The following is a 21,072-nucleotide window of genomic DNA, read 5'->3' on the forward strand; positions in this document are numbered from 1 at the left end:
TTATTGTGTTTCCCCTTCTTTATTTTCTTTTTTTATATCCACCAGCTCCCACATTTTATTTTTCTATTTTCCCCCTTTATTAAACATAGATTCTTTTCTCATACTATATAATTTAAGTATAATTTCCCCTCCCTCTACTTCTCCCAGTTCTTCACAACTGAATCCACTTCTTATCTGTCTCTCATTAGAAAAGAACATTCGTCAAAGAGATAACAAAACATAACAAAATAAAATATATTAAGACAAAAGAATCATATCGAAATTGGACAAGCCAAATAAATAGAAAAGTAAAAAAGCCCAAGGATCAGATACCTACTCACAGTTCATACAAGCTTTGCTCAGTTGTTTTAGAGAGATTTCTTCTTTTCATGTTACCTATCCTGTCTATCTCCAATTCTTCTGCCTCCTCTTCTGAGGAGCTCCCCAAGGTCTGAGGAGAGATATTTGTTGGAAACATCTCACTAAAGCTGTGTGTTCCAAGGTCATTCTCTCTGTATAATGTCCAGCTGTGTCTGGATTTGTTCCCATCTACTAACAGAGGAAGCCTCTCTGATGTTTACTGAATAAGGTACCAATCTATGAGTATAACAAAATATCATTTAAAGTCATTTTATTGTTTCTTTCTATTATGATTTTTTTATTTATTTACATTCCAGTCATTGCCCCTCCCCTCATTATCCCTTCTCTCAGTTCCTCATCCATTTCTCTTACTCCTTGCCTTCGAGAGGGTGCTCGGCCCTCACCAGGTCTCCCCCATCCCTGAGACCTCAAGTCTCTTGAGGATTAAGCACAGTTTAGTTCAATGGTTGGGTGTTAAGTTTCTATGTCTGTCTCAGTCAGCTGCTGGTAGGGCTTCTCAGAGGACAGCCATGACGTGGTCCCGTCTACTACTCCTGTATATTACTGTTTATCAGTAATAGCGTCAGACTTTTGTGCCCAGCCAAGAAACGGATCCCTAGTTCGACCAGTCATTGGACTGTCTTTCCTTCAGTCACTTCTCCATTTTTGACCATGCAATCCTTTTAGACAGGAACAGTTCTAGGTCAGAAATTTAGACTGTAGGATAGTAGCCCTGTCCCTCTGCTTGAGGCCCTAACTACTGGAGGTGAATTCTTTGAGTCCCTCTCTCCAATGTTGGGCATTTTGGCTAAGGTCACTCACCCCCTTGAGTTCTTAATCTCTCACCTCCTGGGTCTCTGATACTTTCTAGAGGGTCCTCCCATTTCCCAGACCTTGATGCTCTTTATTTCCATTCATTCTCTTGGCACTCTGGGCTTCTCTCCTGTCCCCCACCCCCATACCTGATCTTGTCCCCTTTACCCTTCCTCCTCACATCTCCCAATCAAGTTCCTCTTTCCATCTGTTACTTTCTTTTTTGACCAGTCTTATTTGATTTTACCTTTGGATACTTGGATGTCTAGTCTCTGGGTCTTGGTCATCCAAGCAATGTCACTATGGTTTCCGTCTCATGGAGTGGGCCTTTAGAAAAATCAGACTTTGGTTGGCTACTCTTATACTCTTTGTGCTACTATTGCCCTTGAATATTTTACAGATACAGAGACTGTAGATCATAGACTTTGTGGTTGGATTGGCATTTACGTTTTTCTTTGGTACCATGAAAAATACCATCCCATGCCAAAGATAATAAAAAACAGGGGTGAATTTTTTATGTAGGCACCAGTTGAACCTCTCCATGTTCAATGAACTGTAGATTAGTAGAATTTTCTAGCAATTTTATTCTTTTGGCTTTATGTTGAGACACTTCTAGTAATAATCTAGGTATTGCTACTTATTTCCAGACCTTAAAATTTTATTTATTTATTTATTTATTTATTTATTTAAATATACTATACATCTCAAATGTTGTCCCCAATTCCAGTCTCTTTTCCCATCTTCATCCTGTCTTCATCTATGAGAGAGTGCTTCATCTACCCACCCCTAAGCATCCCACTTTCCTCATACATCAAGTATCTATAGGATTAGGTATATCCTCTCCCAGTGAAACCAGACAAGGCAGTCCTCTGCTACATATGTTTCATGGGCCTCAGACAAGCCTGTGTATACTTTTTGGTTGGTGGATATATTTGGGGGCCTCAGATTAACCTGTGTATGCTCTTTTGTTAGTGGCTTACTCTCTGGAAGCTTGCAGTGGTCAGGATTAGTTGCCAGCATTGGTCTTCCTATGGGGTTGTCATCCCTTCATCTCCTCCAGTCCTTCCCCTAGATCTTTCATTGGGATCCCTGACCTCAATCTGATCTTTGGCTGTAATTATCTACATCTGTTTCATTCAAATGCTTGTAGAGCCTCTCAGAGGACAGCCATGCTAGGTTTCTGCCTGCAAGTACAACCTAGCTTCAATAATAGTACCAGGGTTGGGTCTTGCCAATGGGATAGACCCAAAGGTGTGCCAGTCAGTGGATGCCCTTTGCTTCAGTCCCTGCACCATTTTTTTCCAATCTGCTTTTGTAACATTTTAATTACATGCAAGTATTAAGGTCAGTTCTAGGTTCAGGAACTAGCAATAAAATAGAGGCAAATAGTCATGGAACAAGCAAGACAATAAGCACAAATAGTCAAGGAACAAGCAAGGCAATAAACAAAGGCCCATGATCAGTCTCATGATCACTGTTTCTAAGGGCTTATCAGGATGACCAAAGTATCTGAGCCTACTTCCCTGTCCTAGCCCAAATTCATTTTCATGCCTGATGCCTACTTCTTTGTTCTAGCCTAAGATTTAGATTCCTGCCTGAAATTACATCTTTGTTCTAGCCTACTGTCAGATTCCTGCCTGAATCCCATTTACTTGTCCTTGGCCACAGTCAGACTGCTGCCAAGCAGTTCCAAAAGCTCTCCACATCTCTGCCTTTTTCATTTCATAAACAAACCTGAGCCAGTCTTAGGTCATTCCGACAAGAATGCCTTCCTTACCTGTCACAATATATGCATTATCAAAAGCAATGCACCTCTGTCTTAGGTTGGTAAGGCTCTGTACAGAATCTTACCTGTCCTTGGCTTGACAGCCTGTTAAGCTCTATCTGGTTGTTCCCCCTTCTAAGTGCAATTGTAGCATGCTTACTTTAACCTTCCTTATTGTTAAACATCTTACAGTCTTTACCCAGTACTTCTTGACTAACATCCAGTTAATTATAGTAGTAAGTATATACTATAAATATATATATGTATATTGGTAAGTATACCATGGCTGACCTTTTGGGTCTAGGTTACCTCACTAAGCATGACATTTTCTGGTTCCTGCAAAATTCATGATGTCCTCATTTGTAATAGCTAAATAGTATTCCATTGTGTAAATGAAACATATTATCTGTATCTATTCTTTTTCATTGGTTATGTTATTTATATTTCAAACGTTATCCTCCTTCCCAGTTTCCTATCCACAAAACCCCCACTTGTTTGGTTAGGGGCATCTGGGTTGCTTGCAGTTTCTGGCTATTACAAATAAGGCCTCTACAAACATAGTGGATCACAAGTCCTTATGATATGGTGAAGCATCTTTTGGGTATATGTGCAGGAGAGATATAGCTGGGTCTTCAGGTAGAACTATTCCTAATTTTCTGAGGAACACAGATTGATTGCCATAGATGTTAAACTTTAAAAAAAAAATCTTTCTCTCACACAAACAAAAGCACACAAGTATTCACACATACAAACACACAGAGGAAAATTCCAATAGTGGGCAGGGCAAGAACAGACTGATTCACAAATTTTTTAAATATATTTCTAGTGATTGATATTTAACTACAAACCTTTCTGTAGTTTTAAAATAATTTTCTTTTGTTCAACAGGTTGATATTTTTTCCCAAAATGCATGCTCTCTTAGACAAGATCTCTTAGATTTGTTTTTTTTAATGGCCCCAAAAAATAAAATATTGAATATTTAATTTGAACTAAACTTCTAGTTGTATAATTTATATCGTGTGAATAGTGCAAGCTCAGTTTCTTCAGCTTTAGAAGTATATTTATGCAGATCTATTTTTATAGAGCACACATTTCCACAATAATTTAATTGGAGTCAACTTTTGTAACTCAGTACCATCTGGAAGTAAAATATAATGGAGATACTTTCTGTTTTATCACCATGGCACTTTTCTACTAGGAAAACAGTTCTATATCTTCAGGTTTCAAATGAATTTGTACAGGTGTGCTGAAAACCTTTGCTTAATAATTTATAAAGCAACCATCATAAAAATATTATATTTCCCCAATTCATCATTACACACTCCAAAATGGTTTAAGGGAAAATAAATATAATTCAGTAATTAAAGTAAGCTACACAGTAATAAATGCATTAAATTACTACAGAGTATATTATAAACATAATGAGAATGCAACTTTAGCAGCTATAAGTCATTTGTTCATTAAAAAAGTATTTGCTGAGACTCTAAATATATCAAATAGGCATTGAAAACTAAATGATACTCCATATATAGTCTTTGCCAACTCCTAAAATAATACTAACTGCATACAATTATAAACAGGTTAAAAGTAATAGGATAAAGATAATAGGTATGCCTTTAAGTAGGACAGCAAGGTAACTGAATATCTGATTAAAATCTTTCATTTTTCCAGTAAAAACCTTGAGCAAATTTTCAAACTAGAATAGCAGTATTTATATGCTAAAATTTCATTAGTTAAATTAATTTCTTAGAATGCTTATTTGGATTATAAAATAATATATCAAATAATATTTAATGTATGATGTATGAATGTGATGTCACATCTTTGATGACTCTGTTATAACAGAAATACATGTAAGGAATCAAGATCTTAGTATAGGAGGTCTTCATCTGCTGTACTTTTTGATTCCTCGTTATGACATAAAACATGTATAGTTTGAGCCATACCCACAAAGACAAATGTATGAAGGTGAAAAGTCAAATGGTGCATGAAAAACACTTACAATTCCTATGAAAGTACATAAAAGTATGCTTATTAACCTAAGGCTAATGAAATTCACTTTTGGAATATGATAGCTACCTATATTTTAGAAGTCATTTTAAAGTAGGCAGTGTTCGAGTAGGTAGTTGTACTTTTTATAAGTATGCTCCCAACTACTGTGCATTTACTGATCTAAGTTTCATTAGGGCATTGTAATTCTAATCATCATGGCCATTAATATGCATCATAAGATAAAATGAAACTTTAACAATGCTGCCATACACTTTAACTGGGTTACTTCCTTAACTTTTCACATGTAATCTAGACATTATTTCTCATGTTATGTACTGAAAAAATATAAGGCCATAAATTATTAGAGCATTCATGTATTAGGAGCCAAAGTTTGGTAAAGATCAATGTTCTAAATCCCAGACTTTCATATATTTATTCAAATAGATCTAGTATATATTTTGAGATATCAAACAAGGTAGAAATCTTATTTGAAGTAACCAAGATGAGTACATGTCAAAAACTGGAATTATACATTTGTGATTAGGCTTTCTAAAAGACAAAAATGAAAAGAATATTCTGTATAATCATTTTTATTTCCCTTCAAAACCAATCACACAAAGCCTTCATAGATGCATGGCTCTGCATTTGCTATTTTATGTGTTTGATACTTTTCAACAGAAAGTGAAACAAGATATTGTTATGAAAGTAAATGATAAATGATATGACAGGCCTATTTTGTATTATAATCTTAAAATGAACAGAAAACCATTCATGGCTTTACATTTTTTATACCTGTGGTAATAGAAGCAATGTATGTAGGAAAACTTTGATCTGATTTTGTAAAGTAATTTTACACTTTGTTTAAAAAAGGAACACTGAAAGCATCAATATGTGATTAGAGTAACTTTCATGTATAAAAGTTTTGGTTGGTACAGACCTCTGTTACCATTCACCAAATATCTCATAAATCTATGAGTAATGTCTATTATTAGCTGAAAAACAATATGTTTGAGGCATGAAATTTTAAACAATTTCTTCTGACAGACATCTGTTTCCTTTGTCTTCACTATTGAGCTGTTTTTGCATTAATGTTCACATTTTCCTCCCTTGACTTTTTCATATGATTCCCTATCAATCACATAAGATTTCTCTAGATGTAGAAATAGGAAAAGGCAAAGAGTGTTCTTCTAGAGTTAACAGAGGGAAAGTAGTTCTGTGGCCTACTTGAAATCAGATTTTTGCATCCAGAGCTGGAAAAGGTAGTTTGAAATCCCTGTCACTATGAGGTAATTTGTTGTGGTGGGTTAGCAAATCACTAGAGAACCCATCATCATAGTGTGTTGTTTTAAACAGTAAGAAATGTGGGACTGCGTAAGGGTATCTTGGTTCATGGTTAGGCATGGGCCTGGAACCCCGAGACTCCAAGGGAGAAAGGGCAGATGTTTTGCCATGTCACCAAAACCCAGGGTATTGACACGCAGTCTAGTTTCCATGGACCTACATTGTTCAGTCACATAGGCCACTACAGCCCCTCCCAAAGTGCACAGGTAGAGGGTGTGTCAACAACTTCAGGCACTAGAGAGATTTACATACTAATGAAGGCCAGAGGACAGAGCCAATTAAGCATTCTTTCCCCAGACCCTCCCCCTTTCTCCCTTCCTATTTAACTTAGGTCTGCCCTGAGTTTCACAGAGGTACATCCAGATTCATCTATCATCCGCCATGAAAATAAATCCTTTTGGAACCAAGAACTTTCTTGTGTCATTGGGGTCTACCATCGCCAAAGCCTAGAGCCTTTGAAACTCCAGACCTTTCTCCTGTATGTGGGACCTGCTGCATAGAAAGCCTCGAGGACACCGAAGTGGCTTTTTTCCCACATTTGGCACAACCAATGTGGAGCCTCGAACAGCCACACAGCTAGAGAAACTAAACAAGCTAGTCAAACAGCAGTCTCTCAGCCAACTGCAGCTACTTAATCTCTCATCTGGAGAATATCTCTACATTCTAGCCATGGGAACTCACATCTTCAAGCAAGCTAGCCAGGCTGCCGAGTCTGCTAAGTGAGCACAGTAACCAAATCTCTCCCAAATGGTGCTGCTGGGGCCTTTTTCTTCCCTTCCCCCCTCATTTCTCTTGGCTGTGGGTTGGCAGGTCGTGTGAAGACATGCTCCCAGTCTCTGTCCTTCTGCAGCCTCTCAGAGGTCTGAGAGCCCAAGGGCTTGAGACCAGTTGGTCCCCAGCCACCTTCTGGCCCAGAGATCCCCAATCCAAGAGCTCTGCACCCCTGCCGCAGAACCAGACTGACTGAGAATTCCCCATGCTGGGTGGGGCCTCACTACACTCGCCTGGTGTTGCAGGGAATAAACTCAGCCAAGATCCTGTGCACTCCTGCCATGCTGAACTACAATCCCAGCCTACCAAATCATGGCAGACTCACGGACCCACAACACAACAGAGACTCACACCCGCAAGTGCCCACACACAGGCCTACATCGTTCCCTACAGGTGGTAGAGGATGTGGGCAAAGCCAGCTACAGGAGTAACCCCTGCTGGCACCCACACGGAACCTCTCTATGGAACCGTAACTCCAGCCTAGTTCACAAGACTAGGTAGGTCTCTCTTTGTCCCTCCTCCTCTCTCTTTCTCTCTCCATGTGTTTTGGGCCAGAGTTTACTCTCTGATTCTTAGCTACCACTAGCTCCTGCCTGGCTCAAAAGACTAAGTCTCTCTCTTGCTCCCTCTCCTCCACGTGTTTTCCAGCTCAAGGGCAAGATGGCAGTGACTCCCTAGCCTCCACTCTGCCCATCCCCCAGCTCCACAGAGAGGGCTCCTTCACAGTTAACAGCTGCATTTCAGGCCACAGCACCTCCCATGACTCTCGTTCTAAGACTCTTTCCCTTGAGTGAAGGACTCTCCTTTCATTTTGAGCTCTTAAGAACACCAACTTCAGTCTTTAGCAAAGTGCCTGCTAATGTAGGCTTCTTTCTCTCTTTCTCCCCATGTGTTCTCCAACTCACCAAGATGGCATCGATTCCCTAATCTCCGCACTCTGCTCCTCCCCCAGTGGTAAGCCTTTTGCATGCTGCCTGCCAGCTTCTTCCAGGAGCTTTTGGCTCCACGTGTCTCCCTCCCATGGCTCAGACTTTGACACAGACTCTCACTCCTTCTGACTCTCCTATCAAGTCCCTATGCTTCTTGCTTTGAGCTTTTCTTCAAACTTGGCCTTTCTTCTCTTTTTCTACATTTAAGACTACTAAGAAAAACAAATGAGGAATACCCTGGCCTCTCTGCTAGAGTACTCAGCCACCATGTGTCAGCCCAGCCACCACATGGCTGAGCAGGACCCTCTCTTACTGCTTCTAAACCCACCATTAATGCTTTTTCTCCCTAACAAAAACACCTAAAACAACAAGTGTTCATGCTTTACAACCCAATTTTTTTTTTGCCTTTTGTTTAAATGTTTCCTTTTCTTTCTAATACTCATGATATATGTCCAACATTTTATTTTTCAACTTTTTAAGATCTCTTCAAGGTTCAAAAGCCATCTAATCTACTTCCACAGGTTAAATCAACTATGGGATCACCATTTTTCAAACCTTAATTAACAACTAGTATCCTTTTACAGACACACTGTTGCTGCCCATCCCAGATACATAATTAGCATGATGTTTTCTTCCTCAGCCATCCAAAAGAGTCTCAAAGATACATTCCAGAACTAAAATTTTCTCAAACACCTTTGCCTTTCTAGTATCTCAATGGCACATCATGACGTGCTTACTCCCAAGTAGACTAATGCTTACTGCACACCCTTTGTAGACATCCCCCTGCCGAGGTGCTGCTTCCTTGTTGTGATTATCCTCCAGGTCCTCCCACAAGTCCAACAGAGACAATGCCATCTCCTGGAACATGCCTAGGATGCCATGCTGTCTTCTTGCAGCCACATCACCTGACTGAAGACTCCAGAGTCAACACTGAGACACAGAGACACACCAAACTCCAGAGATATGCCAAACTCCAGAGACTAATGCCAAGATCCAGACCTTCCAGCTACAGATGAACTCTTTTGCCAGCTAAAGTTACATGTTAGTAAGGAAAACATAATGTCTATCTAGATGTTATTATCTTCAAACTGAACCACCTGTACTCAATTGATTCAATGACCCCTTCCCTTCCCAACCTCCACCCTCAACTCCTATTATCCTGTGACTTAATTATGCTAACCCCTCTGGCCTAAATAGTGCTTTCTTTTGACTCCCTCATCCAAAATTTTCACCACAGATGACACAGTGACCCCCCCCTTAAAAAAAAAAGTAAAGAGGAGGAGATGTGGGACTGCATAAGGGTATCTTGATTCATGGCTGTGCATGGGCCTGGAACCCCGAGACTCCAAGGGAGAAATGGCAGGTGTTTGGCCATGTCCCCAGAACCCAGGGTCCTGACACGCAGTCTAGTTTCCATGGACCTACATTGTTCAGTCACATAGGCCACTATAGCCCCTCCCAAAGTGCACAGGTAGAGGGTGTGTCAACAACTTCAGGCACTAGAGAGATTTACATACTAATGAAGGCCAGAGGACAGAGCCAATTAAGCATTCTTTCCCCAGACCCTCCCCCTTTCTCCTTTCCTATTTAACTTAGGTCTGCCCTGAGTTTCACAGAGGTACATTCAGATCCATCTATCATCCTCCATGAAAATAAACCCTTTTGCAACCAAGGACTTTCTTGTGTCATTGGGGTCTGCCATCGCCAAAGCCTCCAGCCTTTAAAACTCCAGACCTTTCTCCTGTATGTGGGACCTGCTACCTGGAAAGCCTCCAGGACACCACAGCAACTTTTTTCCACAAAGAAAATCACATGTAAACCAGACATTTTATACTTTGGATGTATCAATAAGTAATACAAGTAGGAATAAGGTAAAGTGGGTTTGGGGATTTGGTGTTTTGTGTGTGTGTGTGTGTGTGTGTGTGTGTGTATTGGGGATATTTTAAGGGATTGTGTCAGACTCAGGAAAGCAAACTTAACAGTCAGGTTCTCAAATTCTGCCAATTTAACAAAGATTTAAACTTCTTCATTTTGTGACTAACTTGCCCTCTAGATTTGCTGTTTTCAAACACTCCTTTCTGTGGCACAAGAAGGAGAATACAAAGCCAGTCTGGTTCATGCTTCCTTGCCCTTCCAGAATAGGAAAATGGTCCTCTACTAGGTCATATAAATAAGTAAGAGCAGATATTTACTTAGAGACCCCAGTTTTGGGTTTTGTTTTTTCATTTGTTTTCATTTTGAGAAATGAAATTATTTGCTATATGGTTTCTACCCTCTCTATATGTTATATGTTTTCGGCTTTCTACATATGATATTTACACTTACTTCAGGATTTATATTCATGTACTTGTGTATATGTGCGTGAGTCTCCATTTCTGTATGTCCTGAAACAGCACATACAGGTGGAAGTCAGCACATACTTTCTACTATGAGAGCTTAAGAGGCCGAACTCATGTCATTCAGCAAAAAAGCACATTTAAGTTCTTAGAAATCACATTGCCCCAATTGTCTCCATTTTTATAATTCATTCACAAGTCATTAATAAACTTTCTGTTCTGCATTATTTCATTTACATGCATGGGTTCATACATTTCTCACTGCTTTAATTCAGTGAGAAGCCAAGAATTACTCATTGTAAGTATATGGTTGAAACAATACTTTGACCCCAGACACTCAAATACTCTTTATATTACTCATGTTATGTGTTTATATCTGTGTAGGTATGTGTTGTGCAATTCCTTGAGGCTGATAAAAAATGTTATCAGTTCCTCTGAAGCTAAAGCAATGAGTTTAATTACCCTGCACAGCATTCAGTGCTTACAAGTGCTGTAATGTCCTTCTAGCCCCTCAAATTGTGTATTTAAAATTAAAATAGATGCATATTTTTGTCAGTTACCCTCTCAAGACAGAAAAAACTAACTCATATATTCAAAATATTTTATTTTCATAAAACTCAGAGTGTTTATTAATTTATTTTGTTTAATATATTTAGTATTCATTCCATCAAGAAGTTATTTTTATTATATATTTTATACTTGAGATATGAAACTGCCAAGATTAATAGAATTCTAAGGAAACTTTGAAAAATGACCTATACCAAATGATGACTATTATATACAATATTAATATACATTCCATGTAATAATGCTGGATTATAAAACATATATGGTCCTTGTTACAAAGAAAAGTAAGAGATATGTCAGTTCTACTAAGATCAGAGATATTTCTTACAGAATATGAAAACTAACAATATTTTTCTAATTGACATTTTCTTCAGCTTTCATGTCACAGTATAGACAGAAGCAGATTGGACTAAGGTAGTGGACAAATGTACTGTTAGCAACCTTTCTTGAATTATTCATCGTATTCTGTTTATCTGCCATATTTTGCCATCTGTCTCCTCAGGTTTATACATCTTAAATATGGAAACACTCCAACATATAATTTTAATGAGGAGATGCTTTAAAAATCAACCTGATGTACCAAATACTCAAAATTTACTAATATAATATCATGAAATATAATCTATTTCACTTTCATTATGAAATAATGAAATAATAATGAAAATATTTCTACATTATTTAGCAAACTTAGAAACATAATTTCTAGCATTTTAAAAGGAAGTGATCAAAACAAATTAAGATTTTTGTAAGGAAAATTAGACATTAAAAAGGCCATTGTTGAATTCATAGCTTGATTCAATATATAGATAAAATCACAATTACATAACTCAGAACATAAAAACAAGCAGTACTTTTTAAAAAAACAAAACGCCATAAGCACATTTGATTGGTTGACATTTGGCAGAATCTGATCTTCTAAGAATGAATTTTAACATGAATTTTATTATCTGAGATATTGATTCCTAAGGACATTGGGTGGCAAGATGACTGAAAGTTGTTCTCTATGAAAGAAATTACAGAAAGTATATCCATCATCTTTTTGTTAAATTCTTGTAGCTTAGGTTATGACTTGGAACATTCAAAGACTTTAAAATTTTACATTTTTATCAAAAAGAGTAATTATTAGAGTAAGTTTATTAGCTAAAAATACATGGGCGTTTCTTGTCTTTAAATAATGTCTTAGTATTAACTAATATGGTAAATTCAACATTTAGTTATTATCTAGCAATTTCTTAAATGTCTTTTTAGTGTTTGGTGCACTGGCACCATTTGCCATGGTAAATCATAATATTGAATCAACTGAATCAGTGACATCTTTAACAAAAGAATAAAAAAATGTGTTGTGTTCGAAATTCCCTTTTTAATTAGCCAACCACTAATATCATGACAGATGAAGTCAGGTAATGATGAAGGCAGTGAGAGAAAGAAAAATTTGATTTTCTCTGTGTATCAACCCAAAATCTTCTTCAGATTTCTAGATGTCTTCAACCAAGTTGTCTCAGCAGAGTAGATTACATAGATGCATAGTCTCATGTCAGTTATTGTTGACTTTTCACTGTTTTCAAAATGTTCAGTATCTTCAGTATTGATGGTTTATTATTTTAACTCTTTTTTAATATGGCCCATGTTCAAAAACATTCACTTTTAAATCTTTAAGAGTCTCATGCTCCTCAGCATCAGGCATCAATGCACCACTTTCACTCAGATCAATTTTCAGAAATCTCATGCTGGACCTCTCCTTTGAAAAAAAAAACCTATGTACCATTTTCATTTATGGCTTCACCTAATGGCTTCTTGCCATCTTTCAGGCAGTTTAGTGGCTAGAACGAAGAGTTTTTGACTCTGTTTTCATTCTGTTGTGATTTATTTCTGTTACTTATGGAAACTGTGAACAGTAATACTTGTTTCAAAAGGTTGAAAAAATATCTTAACTAGCTAGAGGTACTAAAGGTAACATGAAAGATAATTCTAATCACCCCCTCTCACCTTTCTTTCTTATTTTTTAGGGAGTTCTCATGCACTCCCTGTTGCTTTCAAATTAGGATGACATTAAATGCCTGAATCTTCTGTCTACCAACCAAATGCTGTGGTTACATATGTTCACGGCTACTCCTAGATTGCTCTCTTTAAATAAAAGAAAGCTTAGAAAATAATACTAAAACATTTACTTGCACTGAAAACAGAGTGTAGTAAATACCTATTGAAACACAGTTTTAGGAGTTAACTACATGTTATAAGTTTACCTGTGTGATTCTGTCACCTGCCAAAGTATGTTGTGTGAGTGCACCATGTCTATATTTCTTGCTTACAATGTCAACAAAGACAATTATAGCTCTTATATCTCTATGCCGTGGTCTTCAGGTAGATGCTTCCTATACAAAACAGACATGATATTTCCAGTTCTAATTCTCCAATCCTCTTAAGTACTTTCTAAAAGTATGAATTTATTATTCCATTTAATGTGACTGACAAAGTTACATCTCTGTTCTAAGATAACCCTCATCTCTGCCAAAAAGACAAATAGAAATAAATTTCCTCCCTCAGAACAACCCTCTCAAATTAATAGGCCATCTTGTTAATAACAAGGAATAAATAAATGTTGCATGCGATATATTTAAATTATTTCTGGCTTGCCCTATCCTCATGTGTTTTTTCCAGCTTTAATGTGTAACTACATATTGACTTCTCTGTATGCAATTTGTTTGTTTGTTTGTTTGTTTGGTGTGTGTGTGTGTGTGTGTGTTTCTGTAAAAGAATCTATACCTCCTCAGGCTATCCATTCTTCCCTATGTTTCTCAAGTTCCCCCTAGGCAACACCTGTCTAGTGTTCTGACTTCCATTCAAACTTTCTGGGCAATGATTGTGACCATATGACAAAGTAATAATCTGTCTTTTTAATAAGAATAAATAAGTAAGGGTTGTGTGTGATGGATTTAACCTGTGTTACATTTCCACATGTGGAATAATTGGTCTCATGCAATTCTAAGTCTGTAATCCCACAATGAAACACAAACTCAAAACTTATTCTAATTAATTGTGGTACAAAATATTAACTATAAACATCCCTATGACTTCTTTTGTAATTAATTCAGTTTGTGTTTGCTGTGAGATTGCTTCTTACATTTATATCATTATTCAGTATGGAGTTTGAATTCATACATATTATGAAGTAGGATGCTAAATTTATCATACTCCATAAAGATAGCTAATTATTTCAATATGATTTATTAAATAGTTCTTCCCTTTTCCCAACTGATTTACACATATCAATGACATATTTATGTGTAATGATTCAGTTCTCTGTTCTGTTCCATTGATCTATTTGTTTAATCTCACATTAAACCACCCTATTTTAAAACTATAGAAGTGTTATATATCTTGATGTCTGGCAAAGAAAGTCTTCACTGTATTTTCCTTCAAAATTACCATGATAATCTTTGGCTTTGTTACACTTCTGTATAAACAATAAAGTTGGCTTTTCCAGTTACAAATATATATGTGCATACATAAGATTTTCTTCAATTAAAATTTCACCTTTTAATAAATTATTTTAAAGGGGGAATATTACCTTACCAAATTATAACAATCAAAAAATGTTACATCTTTATATATTTAGCTTTCTTTTTATGTTCTTCATTACTGGAATTAGATACATATCTGACCCCTCCTCAGCTCTGTGGTTTCTTTGTGATCTACATAAAAATAATTTAGATGATATCCACGCAGCTTAACTGGAGAGGATAGAGTTTATTACAGACAAATAGGAGATACTTTTATAAAGTTGAAGTAGACAAAGGTAAAAGATCATTTTGGCGACAAAAAAATCAATGTTGATAGGTGAGAGGAGCAACGGCCACAGAGATGCTTGTACTAACCTTCATGTTTAAATAAGCTTTAAACAATTTTGTTTTATTATTATCAATTTTTATTGTTACTATTATGTTACTAGCATAAGACATTAGTAACATTAATTATGACTAGAATGAGTTTGATTTTGATATTTCTGTACATATATACAGTGTGTTTTGAACCTATTTACTTGTCATTATCCTCTTTTGTCTACTTCACTGTCCTGCACATCACCACACTTTCCTCTTGCAAAGTATTTCACCTCCTGATATCACGGTCATTGTTTCTTTCTTTGTTGTTCTTATTGTGAATGTTATAATGGTATTTCATTGAAGTTGCTTACAAGAACATAGACGTCTTATCTGGGTCTCTACTATGGAAGAAATTGTCTCTCTTATTCCCAGTAAATTTTAGGTTCCCATTAAATAATTAAGGAGGAGTCCCACTTCAAATAGCACCTTCTGTCTGTTATATAATAATAGCCTAAACAATCTTGTGCAGGTCTTATATAGAAAATCAAAATAACTATGTGTTCAGGAGTTTAATAGCTATAGTATGGCTTAAAGGAAGCATTCCACAACACCCAGTCCCTTTCTCCAGTTCTTTCTTCCTTAGATCTTTAGTTCTTAGATCCTTTCTGCTCTTTCTTCCATAATATTTAACAAGCCTTGCAGGAGTTCCTATTTATGGCTAAGCATTCAGCTGTCACTCATTCTCATCACCTTGACTGTCTAGTCAAATCTCTCAAAAATTAAAAGTTTCCACTGCAAAAAAAAAAAAAAGAAAAAAAAAGAAAAATTCTCTGACCAGAAGGAGCATGAGAAGTAATCTCAGGACATAAACATAATTATTTATGAGGCCATTTGATAGCCACAGCATATCAAATGAACAAAACTACAGGTTTTCCATGAGTTTCTATATCTTTCCCATACATAGGCTGTTCACCAAGTTTATAGTATCAGTAGACATGTAGAAGTCAGAGGGACAACATTCAAGACTTGGTAGACTCATCTCACCATGTGGACTCAAAGAAGCAAAATCAAGTTGTCAAGGCTGACAGCAAGGCCTTTTACTTGCTGAGTTATCTTGCCAGTTCTTTCTCTCTTCTTTCACATGATATTTTAAAATCTCAGGCGTGATAATTGTAGTTCTTCCCCCTCCCTTATAATCACCACGTTAGTAAGGTTAATAAGTAAGGCTTAGATTAAAAACTGGCTATAACAGAGGTCTCCATCCTCAGACACATTTAAGTCTATAAATATTATACTAGATACCTAATGTGAATTCAGAGTAGGAAATTGATGAAAACATCATGTATATATGTATATATATATATATATATGTGTGTGTGTGTGTGTGTGTGTGTGTTTGTGTGTGTGTGTGTGTATGTATGTATCAACGGGCAAAAATTGGGACCCACCCACCAAAAAATAAATGTAAGGAGTAGCACATGTTTGAGAAAACACCTACTATGTATCAGTACCAGATAAGGTAGACATTATATAAGTGCCCCCCCCAAAGTCAAAATTCTCTTGGGCCACAGTCTTTTGAGTCCTGTAGCTTGTCCTATTTTACTGACATAATTACATTCCTGGGAGCACTTTATTCTGCCATATTTTGAAGCCTCTGTTGATGCTACTACCCATTTGTCCCTGGTGTGACTTTGTGTTTCAAGACACAGAAACCAGTACATTTTAGCAGGTCCATCTGAACTCTAACAATTGCCCATCATACTTACACTTCTATTTTAATAGTGTAATTTTTAATGTTTTCAGGGCGGTCCATCGTTCAGATTCTGTGAAGCTTTTACTCACAATAACATAGGGCTTTTCAGTGATGTGATGTCTGTGAGTCACCCACTCACTTTTTTGATACACATCTGGAAAGTATAAAAATAGCAGTTAGAAGGTTTAAAAGAGGCATACAGCTGCTGTTAGGATTAGTTTTGGAGAAAACCTTTCTTTGCAACAGCTTTAGTTATGGACTGGGTTTTATAATGAATCAAACTACTTTTATATATCTATGGCTATATAAGAGTATATATATATAGCAACCTAACTATATAGCAACCTAAGCCTCAGAAAAATATTATATATATATATATATATTATATAATATATATAATATATATATATATATTATATAATATATATAATATATATATATATACATATATATATATATTCTTTACATCTTCCCAAACATAGGCTGTTCACCAGGTTTATAGTTCCAGTAGACATGTAGAAGTCAGAGGGACAACATATAAGACTTGGTATGCTTATGTTACCGTTTGGACTCAGTGAATCAAAGTCAAGTTATCAAGTTTGACAGCAAAGCGTTTTACCTGCTGAATTATCTTGCCAGTTCTTTATCACTTCTTTCATATGATATTTTATAATCTCAGAAGTGATAATTGTACTTCTTCTTCTTTTCTTAAAATCACTGTGTGATATATAAGTAGGTACCATCCAAGGCTCAGGTAACTTCAAAGAAGAGGATGGAAAAGTAAGGGTTGAAGAAAAGAGGTAGAGTTATAGAGAAGTTATTTCTTCTGGGCTTAACATGGGTCATTAAAAGCCATATACATGGAAAAAAAACAAAGCCCAGTTAATGGCAAGATTTAAGGTTATGATAAAGGGACCTGGTTTTTAATTCTCTTTAGTAGAAGGAAAAAGGAAAGAGAAATAGAATTTTTGTCTTGAGTGACTAGGGTCTGGTTAAACTGGCTTCAAGGCTTTCCTGAAGGGTACTTACACCCCTACCCAGAGTCTTACATCATATATATCTACATAGGCTGAATTTTGAATTAAAATTATTTTCTTGACTTGTTTCTTTCCAGGTAATACACACTCTCACTAAAGACCTGTGGAAGAGTAAACAGGAAAAAGAGAAATAAAAGCTCTCTTTCCTGGTTAGTGTTGTGACTGCTTGTGTTGGTCTGCATATTCTGAAGAGTATATTTTAATTCCTAATTTGCTAAAGCTATACTCTATTAACTTTCTTTATTGTAAGGTCTTGTTTGAAATCTTCTCTCTGCAGAACACAGGGATTGAGACATTGGGGAAAGAGAATGAAGTACATTTGATATATCTTTCCATATAAGCAATCAGAGTTTCAATTTATACTGCAAAGCTTTGAGTATATTCTGGATTTGGACTAGGATTTGGAAAATTGCAAAAAAATAATTTAGAGTTTGAATTAAGTCACTTGTGTGTAACCAAAGCAAACCAAAGCATTGCAAAGAGTCATAAAAGATTTTGTTGAAAATCTCTGATGCCCTCAATGAGTTATCTCCCTAGATGCCCCTGTTACTATTGGTGTCATGCCATAGCTAGATGGTAAACTAGATGGTAATACTGAACACACAGTGTGAACTGCTTCCTGGATAATGAAAATTGGATGAAGAATGACTTATAAAACTTCCCATTTGTGTCATTGTTAGTGTCATGAATCATCATGCATGCTGTTGAGAAAGAATTGCCGACAATCTTGCTTAGATGTGGGGGCAATATGTACACCAACCCAGGTTCAATTTGATGCAAAAAAAAGATGTAATTATAGATCAATATCATACTTTATAAGCCTAAGAAAGCATTAGAGGAAATAACAGAAGAATGGAAGAGCCAGAGGATGGAGTAATTGTCACTTAGCTGTATCTTCTGGACTGAAACATATTGTCAAGGAAGGAGAAAGAAGCTCACAGAGCTTGGGAAAACATGGCTCTTAAGACTCAGAGATCACAAAACTAACATGACTTCTAAGGCTGCTCTCAGAGGTAAGTGAAAAACACTTCCAGGACAGTTATGTAGTTAATTGAAAGTTGTCAGCAGTGATGTACTTTTCCAAGTCCTCAGACATGCTGCAGTGAAGCATTACAGGATACAGTTTCTTGAATAACTCATAATTCTATAAGTGATCCTAACAAACTCATAGGATAATTAATCTGTATATAAGTAACATTCTTGATTATATTTGTCTGTCATTACTCTTTTTTTCATATCCAGTGGATTTATATATTAGCAAATGCTCAATATACAAGATGCCCACACAGTTAGAATTGTTAACCGAGTTTCCTAACCTTGATATGAGTGACTGCTAGAGACATGAGGGTAACATCTCCTGCCATCTTCCCTCTCCTCTCTTCTCCTTCTCCTCTCTCTTTTCTTTAATTTTTTATTAATAATTTATTTATTTTTTTCAAATTGTAATTCATTCACACAGAGGTTATAAACTCTTTATCTCAAATGAATAAAAATTTCCATGAGATTCCTCATGAAAACAAATCCAATCTTCCTAATTTCATCTATTTGTTTACTTTAAAATTTTTATTGTTCCTTATAGACAAATATGTCCCATTGATCTCTGGTTTTTAGTTCAAGACAGTTTATCTGATGTTGTCAGGAAAGGACTTATATGATCATGGATATACACAATTATTTAAAATTTTCAGATTAAATTTGGGTTCATATAAATTCAACAGTATGCAAAATAAAACACTGAAAATGAAAGTTGCCCAGGTATGACAGAATAAATGAGATTTGGAGGTTAATTCATGAATTAATGTGCTATCTATTATAAACTTGGTGAAAAGAAGAAAATAGTTTAGTACACTCATAATACGGTCATGGGAATAAATACAGCCACAATTTATTTATGGGAATAATTATTTATTGTGTTTTTGTTTATATGCCAAAGCACATGAAGTTAAGGGAATTTTATTTCTTTAGATAATTTCACAACCACTAATACATCAGAAGTTAGTAATTCCAGCTTTGTAGGAAGGGGAATATATTATTAAAAGTGTTTAAAATGTTGAGCATGAAGTTTAAAAAGTTGTAAACTTAAATAAGTATACCTAAATGGTTTTGTGCAAGAACCTGTGCCTTTCTTCAGGTACTACTGTAGCATGCTCTATTTCAGACTGTAGTAATAAGGTTTCTGGATATACAACAAATGTATCCAGAAGAATATATTCCGAAGCACAGAGTGTATCAACTGACCCCAAAGAAAACTTAATAGTTTTTTTATGTAAGACGGTCATTTTAATTTTCTTTCTTATTTATTCTGAAATTTAACAAGCACTATTGAGTACTCTACAATCAACAATTTAACTTGAATATACATCATTGGAAAGCAATAGATGCACCTTTATGATACATTATTAACTCTACTACAAAAATATAACTTAGGTATGATTCTCAAATTACCAAGGGATAGGGAAAGCAAGAGTATTGTAGTTAACTTAACAGTGACAGTGCTTGGAAGAATGAGACATTAGGGCTGAGAATACAGTTCCATGGTTAAATACTTGTTTAGCAAGTGTGAGGCCCTAAGATTAGTTCCTGGCATTGTACTCATTATAAGTTGTCATCATCTTCATCATAATATGGCAATTATTTATATATACCATGTACAATGGCTATGCTCTTTACAAGTTTTATACTTTTCTCCTTCCAGAGGTAACATGCTCACTTCTGATAGGTCTTTCTCATAGCTTTACTTATTATTGAACATGATTTGAGTTGAAATTGTCATTTACTTTTGTCTGCAAGTATAAATTGCTGATGTGAACACAGTAATCATCTAGACCTTTCCAAAATACCATTAAATCATAATCAAAATTGAATAATTATTACCATTCTGCCACATGTGCTAAGTTTTTGCAAAAATATTCTAAATAGCTTAATCATACTATAGATGTTCTTTCACAAATATCTTAGTATGTAGCCCTAGAAAACAGGGTTCTTCTTTTTCTAGATACCCATTAAATCATTACCATTGAGTCATTATATTACCATATCTAAAATCTCACCATTACCTAGTATTGATACCCTTAAATTAGAATGCAATTAAAAGCTACTACTCTTTTTTAAAAAGTTATTTATTTTTATTTTTTAATTCTTTATTACAGTCCAGACTTCATCCCTCTTCTGGTTCACCGCCAGATCCATCATCAGCCTATATCTTCTCCACTCTCCCAACCCCCCCCCCCCCCCCCCACACCACGCCCCCCCACACCCTGGGGCCTCTCAAGACTCTCAAGGGTTAGGTGCATCTTCTCTCACTGAGACCAGACCAGGCAATCTTCTGCTGTATATGTGTTGGGGGCTTCATATCAGCTGGTGTATGCTGCCTGGTTGGTGGTTCAGTGTCTAAGAGATCTTAGGGTCAGTTGAGACAGATGCTCTTCCTATGGAGTTGCCCTCCTCCTCAGATTCTTCCAGCTTTTCCCCCAATTCAACCACAGGGGTCCCAAGCTTCCATTCATTGGTTGGGTGCTGGTATCTGCATCTGACTCTTTCAGCTGCTTGTTGGGGCTCTCAGGGTGCAGTCATGCTAGGCTCCTGTCTGCAAACATATCACAGCATTA

This window comes from Grammomys surdaster, unplaced genomic scaffold (assembly GCF_004785775.1).
Source record: "Grammomys surdaster isolate TR1022 unplaced genomic scaffold, NIH_TR_1.0 63, whole genome shotgun sequence".
Classification (NCBI taxonomy): Eukaryota; Metazoa; Chordata; class Mammalia; order Rodentia; family Muridae; genus Grammomys; species Grammomys surdaster.